This window comes from Aegilops tauschii, chromosome 1, assembly GCF_002575655.3.
Source record: "Aegilops tauschii subsp. strangulata cultivar AL8/78 chromosome 1, Aet v6.0, whole genome shotgun sequence".
Taxonomy (NCBI): Eukaryota; Viridiplantae; Streptophyta; class Magnoliopsida; order Poales; family Poaceae; genus Aegilops; species Aegilops tauschii.
In genome coordinates this window covers 19840513-19851983 of record NC_053035.3, presented here as the reverse complement: position 1 = coordinate 19851983, position 11471 = coordinate 19840513, and the positions used below count along the sequence as shown (strand labels likewise).

General features: G+C 44.3%; 1 pseudogene; it reads left to right on the top strand.

Moving 5' to 3' along the window:
• The first annotated feature begins 2586 nt into the window (after positions 1-2586).
• On the top strand, positions 2587-5945 carry LOC141026909 (uncharacterized; annotated as a pseudogene).
• The last annotated feature ends 5526 nt before the right edge of the window (positions 5946-11471 follow it).

Below are 11471 nucleotides of genomic sequence, written 5' to 3'. Positions count from 1 at the left end.
AATTCAAATTTGAATTACATCTACATGCAACAGCTAACCATAATGGTTTGAAAAAACATATTTGTGTACTTGTGTGCGAGTTAATTCCGTGTGCAGTAAATTAGAAGAAATTTTCAAACATATTTGTCTCACGGCTGGACACATGCATATGTATGCGTGGAGCGACATTGCATTTAAATTCCAAAAAACTAAAAAAATATCAGAAACACATGAAACCTTGGTTGATGTAATGTCATGCCACCAAGATGATGTGGTAAAAAAATTGGCATGTTTGACGAAAGTTTGGACACACACCCCACATAAACAGGAGCAACTCACTAGAAGGCTCGTGGTTTGGAGAGGGAACACTGCATGTTTGATGACGAACGGAAGACACCTTCCTGTGACGACCTTCAATTTTTTTTCTATGTCTAACGTGCAATACTACAACTGTACTGTGAAAAATTGGAAAATTCTAGGGGTCATTTGACCTTTTAAATACATTTTAGTTATATTCTAGCCATTTAATGACCATAATTCACATTTGAACTACATCTACATGCAACGCCTAACCATGAAGGTTTGAAAAATTATATTTGTGTACTTGTGTGCGAGTTAATTCCATGTGTAGTAAATTAGAAGGAATTTTATAACATATTTGTCTCACGACATGGACACATGCATATGTACGCATGGTGTGACATGGCATTTTAATTCCAAAAAATTAAAAAAATCAGAAACACATGAAACCTTGGTTGATGTAATGTCATGCCACTAAGATGATGTGGTAAAAAAATTGGCATGTTTGACGAAAGTTTGGACACACACCCCTCACAAACCAGAGCAACTCACTAGAAGGCTCGTGGTTTGGAGAGGGAACAATGCATGTTTGATGACGAACGGGAGATTGCTTCCTCTTATGGCCTTCAATTTTGTCTACGTTCAACGTGCACTACTACAACTGTAATGCGAAATTTCGGAAAATTCTAGGGGTCATTTGACCTTTTAAAGACATTTAAGTGATTTTCTAGCCATTTAATGACCGTAATTCAAATTTGAACTACATCTGCATGCAACACCTAACCATAACGGTTTGAAAAATCCTATTTCTGTACTTGTGTGCGAGTTAATTCCATGTGCAGTAAATGATAAAGAAATTTCAAACATATTGGTCTCACGACATGGGCACATGCATGGAGTGCCATGGCATTTTCATTCCAGAAAATTAAAAAGTTATCAAAAAACATGAAACCTTGCTTGATTTAATGTTATGCCACCAAGATGATGTGGTAAAAAATTGGCCTGTTTGACGAAAGTTTGGACACGCACCCACTAGTAGAAAAAGGGTCTAATGTTCACCTCATTAGTCCCGGTTTGTATTTGAGCCGGCACTAATGTGACCATTAGTGCTGGTTCCAGCGGTTAGGCGGGTCGCTCTCAGTAGTAGCGGTTCGTGGCGAACCTTTAGCACCGGTTCGTGCCATGAACCGGTGCTAAAGAGAGTGGTGGCAGGATGTTGTCAGTCTGGGACCCCTCCAGCACCTTTAGTACCGCTTCGTGGCACGAACCGGTAGTAAAGGTAATCATATATAAACCCTTCGTCCACCCGCGATCGACATCGCCCTGTTCTTCCCCTTTCCCCTCTCCTCTCTGTTCTTCCCCTCTACCTCGAGCTCATCACACATTTTGCCCAAATTTTGTCAAGATTTGCAGGCCCCCATCCATTCAAGTGGTCACAAAGGTTTGCAACTTTGTCCTTTCATCTCTCATTGCTAGATTAGTTCTTGCAATGCTTTATATAGTGATTAATTTGTGGGTTTTAGTAATTTGGGAGGAAGTATATGTGGTAGTTTATTTGATTTATATTCAATTTGAGCTCAAAATAACTCTTAGTTTGCATATGTAGGTGTGGTTTACTGAGTGCCTTCCCGTTTCCGTCATAACCACTGTCGATCGTCCGCACCGACCCGTCGCCGGCACCACCTTGTGGTGAGCCTCTTGTTCTTATCTTTTTTATATAAGAAAATCATGTTTGTGTTATTTAGATATATAGTTACTTGTATAATTATCTTACCCATACGCAGTTTGTTATACACAGTGCCATGGTTTTGATATCCGTCCCCGTCAGCCCACTTCCGTGTTATGATTCGGATGTGTTGTATTCTCTTTTAGAACTATTTGTTGCATTTCGTGTTGATGACAAATTATGCCCATCAAGTTGACATAGATATTTTTATCTAGGAGGTTAAATTTAGTTGAAAGAGAAAACGAGTATTTGAAAGAAAAATTGAAAAGAATTGAGGGGGAGAAGATGGAATTAGAGTTGCATGTTGCCGATGTCATTGATGATCACAAGATCAAGATGGCGAAAATGCGCTTGAAGATTAGAAAGATTAGAAAATATGCCATTGATAGTGAGGCTTGGTATCATTATGCTGTTGGATCAATTGTTACCTTAGTTGCGATCTTGATCGCATTTTTTGTTGCATTTAAATTCTTTAGCTAGAGAGTTATTTGTATGTTGCATTTAAGTGTTGTATGAAATTTATGTATAATTTTATGTATGAACTTGTATTAATTTGGTCTATTCGGTGTTGTGTAATGAAGATGAGCCAGCAATGGATGTACGATGACCGATGCTCTCCCCAGTTCGTTGATGGCGTGCATACTTTTCTTCTTGCGACTGAGGCAAACAAGCTGGCGAATGGTTTTATGCCTTGTCCATGTGCTGGTTGTAAGAATGATCACAATTACTCTAACTCAAGAACCATTCACGTCCACCTGTTTGAGTCCGGTTTCATGGCCCACTATAATGTTTGGACCAAGCACGGAGAAAGAGGGGTTATGATGGAAGGCAATGAAGAAGAAGAGGACGACGACAGCTATCCTGGCCATGGGTTCCCTGAATACGATGATACAACAATGGGGGAAGAAGCTTAGCCGGCAATGCGGGAAGAAGCTGAGCGGGCAATGCGGGAAGAAGCTGAAGAAGAGGCATCAGATGAGCCTGCTGATGATCTAGGTCGGGCCATTGCCGATGCAAAGAGAAACTGCGCAAGTGAAAAGGAGAAGAAGAAGTTGCAGCACATGTTAGAGGATCACAAGAAATTGTTGTACCCGAATTGCGAAGCTGACAAGAAAAAGCTGGGCGCCACACTGGAATTGCTGCAATGGAAGGCAAAGAATGGTGTATCTGACAAGGGATTTGGAAAGTTGCTGGTAATGATAAACAATATGCTTCCAAAGGACAACGAATTGCCCGAGAGTACGTACGAAGCAAAGAAGGTTGTCTGCCCTCTAGGGTTAGAGGTGCAGAAGATACATGCATGCCCTACTGACTGCATCCTCTACCATGGTGAGTACGAGGATTTGAACGCGTGCCCGGTATGCGGTGCATTGCGCTATAAGATCAGCCGCGATGACCCTGGTGATGACCCTAGGAAGAAGATTCCTACAAGGGTGATGTGGTATGATCCTATAATACAACGGTTGAAACGTTTCTTCGAAAACAAAGAGCATACCAAGGCGATGCGATGGCACAGAGAAGACCATAAGATAGACGGGAAGTTGAGAGTACCCGCTGACGGGTCGCAGTGGAGAAAAATCGAGAGAAAGTACCGGGAGGACTTTGCAGGTGACGCAAGGAGCGTATGGTTTGGTCTAAGCGCAGATGGCATTAATCCTTTTGGGGAGCAAAGCAGCAACCATAGCACCTGGCCTGTGACTCTATGTATGTATAACATTCCTCCTTGGTTGTGCATGAATAGGAAGTTCATTATGATGCCAGTGCTCATCCAAGGCCTTAAGTACCCCGGCAACGACATTGATGTGTACCTAAGGCCATTAGTTGAAGAACTCTTTCAGCTGTGGAATGGAAAAGGTATACGTGCGTGGGATGAGCACGGACAGGAAGAATTTGACCTAAAAGGCGTTGATGTTCGTGACCATCAATGATTGGCCTGCTCTCAGTAACCTTTCGCAGACAAACAAGGGATACCGCGCATGCACGCACTGTTTGGATGATACCGACAGTATATATTTGGATAATTGTAGGAAGAATGTGTACCTGGGACATCGTCGATTTCTTTCGATCAGGCATCCCGTAAGAAAGAAAGGCAAGTATTTCAAAGGTGAGGCGGATCACCGGACGAAGCCTCGCCACCGTACTGGTGCTGATGTACATGTAACATGATATGGTCAAGGATTTGAAGGTAATCTTTGGAAAGGGTCCTGGCGGACAACCTGTTCCGAATGGCTGACGGACGCGCACCCATGTGGAAGAAGAAATCTATATTTTGGGACCTGCCCTATTGGAAAGACCCAGAGGTCCACTCCGTAATCGACGTGATGCACGTGACGAAGAATCTTTGCGTGACCCTGGTTGGCTTCTTGGGTGTGTATGGGAAGACAAAAGATACACCGGAGGCACGGGGGGACCAGCAACGTATGCACAGAAAAGACGGCATACATCAGGGTCATGCTAGCTACGCTCTTACCAAAGAAGAGAAGGAAATATTCTTTGAATGCATGCTCAGTATGAAGGTGTTGTTTGGCTTCTCATTGAATATAAAGGAATAATAAATATGGCAGAGAAAAAGTTCCAGAACCTAAAGTGTCATGACTGCCACGTGATTATTACGCAACTGCTTCCGGTTGCATTGAGGGGGCTTCTACCAGAAAATGTTCGATTAGCCATTCTGAAGCTATGTGCATTCCTCACTGCAATCTCTCAGAAGGTAATCGATCCAGAAATCATACCAAGGTTAGAGAATGATTTGGTGCAATGTCTTGTCAGTTTCGAGTTGGTGTTCCCACCATCCTTCTGCAACATCATGACGCGCGTCCTAGTTCACCTGTGAAAAGAGATTAACGTTCTGGGTCCTGTATTTCTACACAATATGTTCCCCTTTGAGAAGTTCATGGGAGTTTTAAAGAAATATGTTCATAACCGTGCTAGGCCAGAAGGAAGCATCTCCAAGGGCCATGAAAATGAGGGGGTCATTGAGTTTTGTATTGACTTTATTCCTGACCTTAAGCCGATTGGTGTTCCTGAATTGCGGCATAAGGGCAGACTGGATGGAAAAGGCACGCTAGGAGTGGATCAAATAATATGTATGGACGAGCATTCTCTCACTCAAGCACACTACACAATTCTACAGAATTCTGCCTTGGTGGCTCCGTATATGGAGGAACACAAGAATTTTCTACGCTCCAAACACCGGAGCAGTCTGACGACTGGATTACACGTGAACAAACGGGGACTTTCGCCGGTTGGTTGCAGACACGTGCCATGCATGACGCCGCTATTGAAGATGGCTTGTACTTGTTGTCCCAGTTACCAACTTCCAATACAATGACTTTCAAAGGGTACGAGATAAATGGGAATACATTTTACACGATCGCCCAAGATAAGAAGAGCACCAACCAAAACAGTGGTGTCCGCTTTGATGCAGCAACCAAGACGGGAAAGGAAACATATTATGGTTACATAGAGGACATATGGGAACTTGACTATGGACTTGGTTTGAAGGTCCCTTTGTTTCGGTGCAAATGGGTCAATATGACATGAGGCGAGGTAACGGAAGACCCACAGTACGGAATGACAACAGATGATCTCAAGAATCTTGCGTATGCAGAAAAACCATTCGTCCTAGCCAATGATGTGGCGCAGGATTTCTATGTGAAGGACATGTCTAACAAGACGAGAAAAAGAAAAGATAAGGAAGTGAATGCATCATACGATGAGCCAAAGCGCCACAGCTCTTTCAGGGAAAATAAACATCATGGGAGTGGATGACAAGACAGACATGTCAGAAGATTATGAAAAGTTTGATGAAATTGCTCCATTCACAGTGAATATTGACCCGAGCATCCAGTTAAATGATGAAGATTGTCCATGGTTACGGCGCAAAGGGACACACGAAAAGAAAAGGTTTCACACCCAAAGATCCCACTCTGAGATGTGATCGGCTTCACTGTCATCACTTTCTTCTCTAGTGAGTTTCGGGACTTATATATCAGGAAAGTCCCACTTCGAACAAACCGGAGGGAATCTTTGTAATATTTAGGGTACTTATGTGTTTTGGCATTGAAACGCGAAGAAATATTATGTGCAAACAAATTCTTTCAAGCATTTACTCATTTTTTCAGCTAAATGACCCTGAAATTGAAAAACACTTCAAATCAACTCTGAGAAGGTTCAAAGTTGGCATGGTATCATCATTTCACCCGCATAGCATGTGCAAAAAAGTTGAGAGGGTTACGGCAAAAAATGGATGCACTTCGTGTACAAAATGGACAATCTCTTTCGAAGTATCAGGGTTTCGGACGAAAAATCATCTGTTACAAAGGCATTTCATTTTTAAACTTATTACAACTCCAGACATTTTGTCCGGTTCAGTATGCACCATTCCAAGCGACATCATCAATTTTCAACCCTTTCTTACTTAATTTGCTAGTTTTCATGCATTTACCGATTTTTCAGCTAAATGACCCTGAAATTGAAAAACACTCCAAAAGAACTCTGAAAAGGTTGAAAGTTGGCATGGTATCATCAATACACCCACATAGCATGTGCAGAAAAGCAGAGAGGGTTACAGCAAAAACTGGATGTAGTTTGTGTACAAAATGGACAATCTCTTTCGAAGTATCAGGGTTTCGGACGAAAACTCATCTGTTACAAAGGCATTTCATTTTTTAAATAACCTAAGTATTACCAAATTGAATATAATGATAAAACACACTAATATTATACATAAGAAAAAAGAATCACTGAAAAAACTATTTTTAAAGTTAAGTTATTCACAAACTAGTGATCCACACAAATTTCAAATAATTCAAATTTAAACTATTCAAATTTGAAAGCTACTACCACTAACAGAAAGTTTGTAATTTTTTGTACCTAAAGCAAAAATATTCACAAAAAAACTCTAAATACAGCAAAAAACAACTCGAAAATAAATAAAATAAAATAAAATAAGAAGAAAAGAAAAAAAACTAAATAAAAAAATTGCGCCCTGCCCTATGGGCCTGCTTGGCCTTGGGCCAAGATGCAGGCCCGAAAGGCCCAGCAGGCCCACAGGGCAGCGCGCTAAAGTTAGGCCCAGAAGCCTGCTATAGAGAGGAGCTCGATAGAGCTACCGCACTGGGGCTTATAAACCAGTGCGGACGCCCGTCGGCTAGCGAGGTGGGACTAAACTTGCGGCACGGCACCTGCGCCAGCGCAGCCCTTTAGTACCGGGTCGTGGCACCAACTGGTACTAAAGGGGGGTCTTTAGTACCGGTTGGAGCCACCACCAGGTACTAAAGGTGTGCCCTTCCTGCCGCTCCGCCTGGCCAAAACAGGCCTTTAGTACCGGTTGGTGGCTCCAACCGGTACTAAAGGCCTGTTTTCCTCTGCCCTATATAAACAGCACTTCAAATTTTTTTGGTTTCTTCTCTCTTCTTCCTCTGCTTCTTCCCCTCTTCCCCATCGCCGCCGCCCCCCGTCGCCGCCCCCGTCGCTGCCCCGTCGCCGCACCTTCCCCGTCGCCACCCGTCGCCATCCCCGTCCTCGCCGCCCCCCCCCCCGCCCCGGTCGCCACCTCTCCGTTGTGAGCTCCTGCCCCGCCATGGCCACACACACACACACACACAAACAAAATTTTATCTGTTTTTTTAGTTATAGAAATATTGTTGAAATGTTAGTAATTTTTCTGTTTTTTAGTTATAGAAATGTTAGTTATATATAGAAATGTTAGTAATTTTTATATTTTTTAGTTATAGAAATGTTATATTTTTTAGTTATAGAAATGTTAGTTATATATAGAAATGTTAGTAATTTTTATATTTTTTAGTTATAGAAATGTTTCTTGAAATGTTAGAAATTTTTCTGTTTTTTAGTTATAGAAATGTTAGTTATATAGAAATGTTAGAATGTTTAGAAATGTTAGTTTTAGTTAGATGAATTAGCTAAATCAAAATCCAATCATTTAAAAATGTTACATTTGCATATCGTATTTGTTCTCGACAATGCCCGGACCGCATCCTCACCGTTGACCGTTCGCGACGATGTCCTGCTTCAGAGGACCCATGTCCCGGACTGGGCTCCGTCGGGCTGGCACTGGGAGGTGCTACCTTCAGGGGTGCGCCACTTGGTGAGGAACTCGGCCCCGGGTCCTGTCGTCGACCCTGAGCTCCTTTGGTGGCGTTCGCGTGGGCCACTTTCTGTGCGGAGGGAGCCGGCCCCGCCGGAGGTGGTACGTCGCCGTGTCAGGGAGGAGGACGAGCACGTCCGTCGCTACATGGCTGCTATGGACGTCAGGTTCTCCAATACCTGGCAGGTTCTTTGGGGATCTCACCCGAGCTAAGAACCTATCATGGTTCCTTCTCTTTGGGTGTCCACCGCCCGCGCCTCAAGAACCACTAGTGAACTAGATTATTCTGTAGTATTCAATCTAGATTAGCTAGCTGGTGATGTATTTGATAATATTCGAGACGATGTATTCGAGATTATATATATTATTCGATAATATTCGAGACGATGTATTCGAGATTATATTCGATGATGCATGTTATCTACTATGATTGAGTTTTATCTTTCAAGATGCATATATATTATCTACTATTATTCGAGAGATGCATATCAATTATCTACTATTATTTGAGATGCGTACTAAATTGTTTTATATTTCTTCTGGATTAGTTAAATAAAAGCTATGGCGGACAATATCGGCAGAGAAGGAGAAGAGGTACTGTTCGAGATCATACGCTCCCCTCGCGGGCCAGATGATCAGCTTGAAGAAGATGATGGCTCACAATATCTGAACAATACCGGGGAGGATGATGATATGATATTCGACCGAGACGACCGAATTGATGAAGTCCAGAACTATGATTATGATGACAAAGAAAATGTTGATCTTGAAATAATAAAGACCGGCGAGGTATATTTATATAAGCAGACATCTGGTGATCATCACATGTTTTAAATGATTTGAAGATATATTAACGAATCGATCTTTCTTCTTTCAGCCCTCCGGATCGAGCAAATCTTCTACAGGCAGCATGACAATGCGAGGCCCGGCAAAAAGGTTGAAGGAGGGCGTAAAGTACAACATCGACGCCATCAGAACTGATGGCGGACCAATCGAGCCTAAGAACATTGCGAACAAGTTCGTTCGTCAGTGCGGAGTTCTTATGAAGGACCAAATCCCGATCTCCACGCAAGAATGGAAGAAGCCAGCAAAGCAACGTCCAGATCTTACTTGGGTCGACGACAGAGCAAAAGATCTGCTTTGGGAATCTCTCATGGAACATTTCACCCTACCAGATCATTTCACAGATGCAGATGTGTAGAAAGTGAAGGCCGCTGCTCTTAGGAAGATGGCAATTGCATTCAACAACCACAAGAAAACTATATGGGCCAACTACGTCGAAGGAAGAAGGAAGACTCCAGAATTCAAGGGAACACTAGAGAAGCAAAGAGATCACTGGCCCGCTTTCATGAAATTCAAGGAATCAGAATTATCTAAGGAACGGTCAAGAATAAACAAGGCCAATGCCGCAAAAAAGGATAAGTTCCATAAGCTGGGCCCAGGTGGCTATGCGGTGGCAATGCCTAAGTGGGATAAGTCTGAGAAAGAGATGCTGGATGCAGGGGTCAATCAAGTTACATTGAGCTGGCCCCCCAGGTGCAGGACTTGGTTCTATGCGCATGGGGGGCATTGGACCCGAAGACAGGCAAGGTTTCGAAGAAGGCTAGTTTTGATGGAGCCGAAGATAAGTTACTTGTTGCAATAGAAGAGGCTCAAACGGGGGTGTTCACGCCCAGCAGAGAGAACGACGAGCTTACGCGCGCCCTGGGAAATCCTGAACACCCAGGAAGAACACGAGGCAAGGGCGTTGTTCCTTGGTATGAGTGATTTTCGGACTCGAACGCCAACTACAGAAGCAGTGCGAGAAGGAAGATGGAGGAGGAGAAGAAGAGGAAGCTGGAGGAGGAGCAGAGGAAGCAGGAAGCAGAACGCCTTAAAGGCCTAGAATCAGCGCACGCAAACTTGGCACTCAAATTCCAGTGGCAGCAGCAGCAGATCAACTCACTTAGCCAGGAAAGGGGGTCTCAGCAGCGGCAGCAGCTAGCGGATGATCCGTTATTGGATAGCACTGTCCCATCCATGCCGAGTAAGCAGCGTGGGTTCTGCCCCGGGCGACGCACTGCTGGATAGTCACCCTGTGAATGACATCATGGAGAACACTAACTGTGAGCTACACTTCAAAATGAAGAACATATCCATGAAGGTGGTGGACGTCGTTGCTTATACAAATCCCCCCGAAACAACCTTCCATTGTAACCCGATTCCAGCAGTTATGCTCGTGTCGTGGTTGATGAGGTGGTGGACCAATATTCAGGGCTAGAGCTTGACATTCCTGGAGGTGACAAGGAGCGCACACTGGGAGAGGCCATACATCGTATCATCCTATGGAGAAAGGATTGCATCATCTTTTGAAGGCCACCGACACCGCGTCAGCCGACTCCTCCTCGAAGTCCGCCACTGCGTCAGTAGACTCCCGCTCCTCCAAGTCATCAGCCTGCACCGCCTCAGCAGAGTCCAGCTCCTTCAAGTCCACCAACGCGTCAGGCCACTCCTCCTGCTTCAGGTCCGCCAAAGCGTCAGGCCACTCCTCCTCCAAGTCCGACACCGCGTCAAGCCACTCCTCCTACTCCAACTCAGCCACGTCAGCCATCTCCGCTGCCTCAGCAATCGCAGAAGAGAGCCGCCGCAACTATGGTGCGTAGCGGTACAAGTCCAGGTAGTACAGGAGGTACAGGCGGAGGCAAGCAGTTTCAATATGCTCCAAGCCTCGCGCCTCTTCCGCAGAGGCCTTACGACATGAACAAGGAGCAAAACGAAGCCATAGTGAAGGCCCAAGTGGACACCCATTTTGGATCGAAACCTCCACCGCCGCCAAGGGAGAAAGTGCCTAAGGATAAGATTGACCACTTTATTCGTGTGGCTAAAAAACTAGCTCCCAATCCTGTTGACTCAGACTATGAGCGCCAAATCAGAAAGGGACATCGAGCACGACTACAGAAGGAGTCGAGCTCGAGCTCGGGCCAAGCAGATGGAAAAAATGCGGGAAAACCATTCCCCAGCTGGGAGAACAGGCAGCGCAATCGATCCCCCCGCTTGTTGTACCAACACATGAGAGTACCGGCGCCGGTCAGCTGGTAATAACCGACGAGCATAGAAGGCAAGCTGAAGAGCTTAGTATCACTATTCGACAACTCCTAGAGATCGAGCCCATGTCTCCTCTTAGAGAGGAGGATATAAAATGGAAATATGTCCGCGGCAAACCTTTGGTCGAGCCTGAGGAGGTCAAGAACCTCTGAACGAGAATGTATGAATTGCATGAATGGTACATGAACATTACCAAGAGATCCAATCGAGAGTCCCTCATGGTGAAAGTCAATGCAGACCATTACTTCGATGCACTAGCTCTGTCCGTTGAGT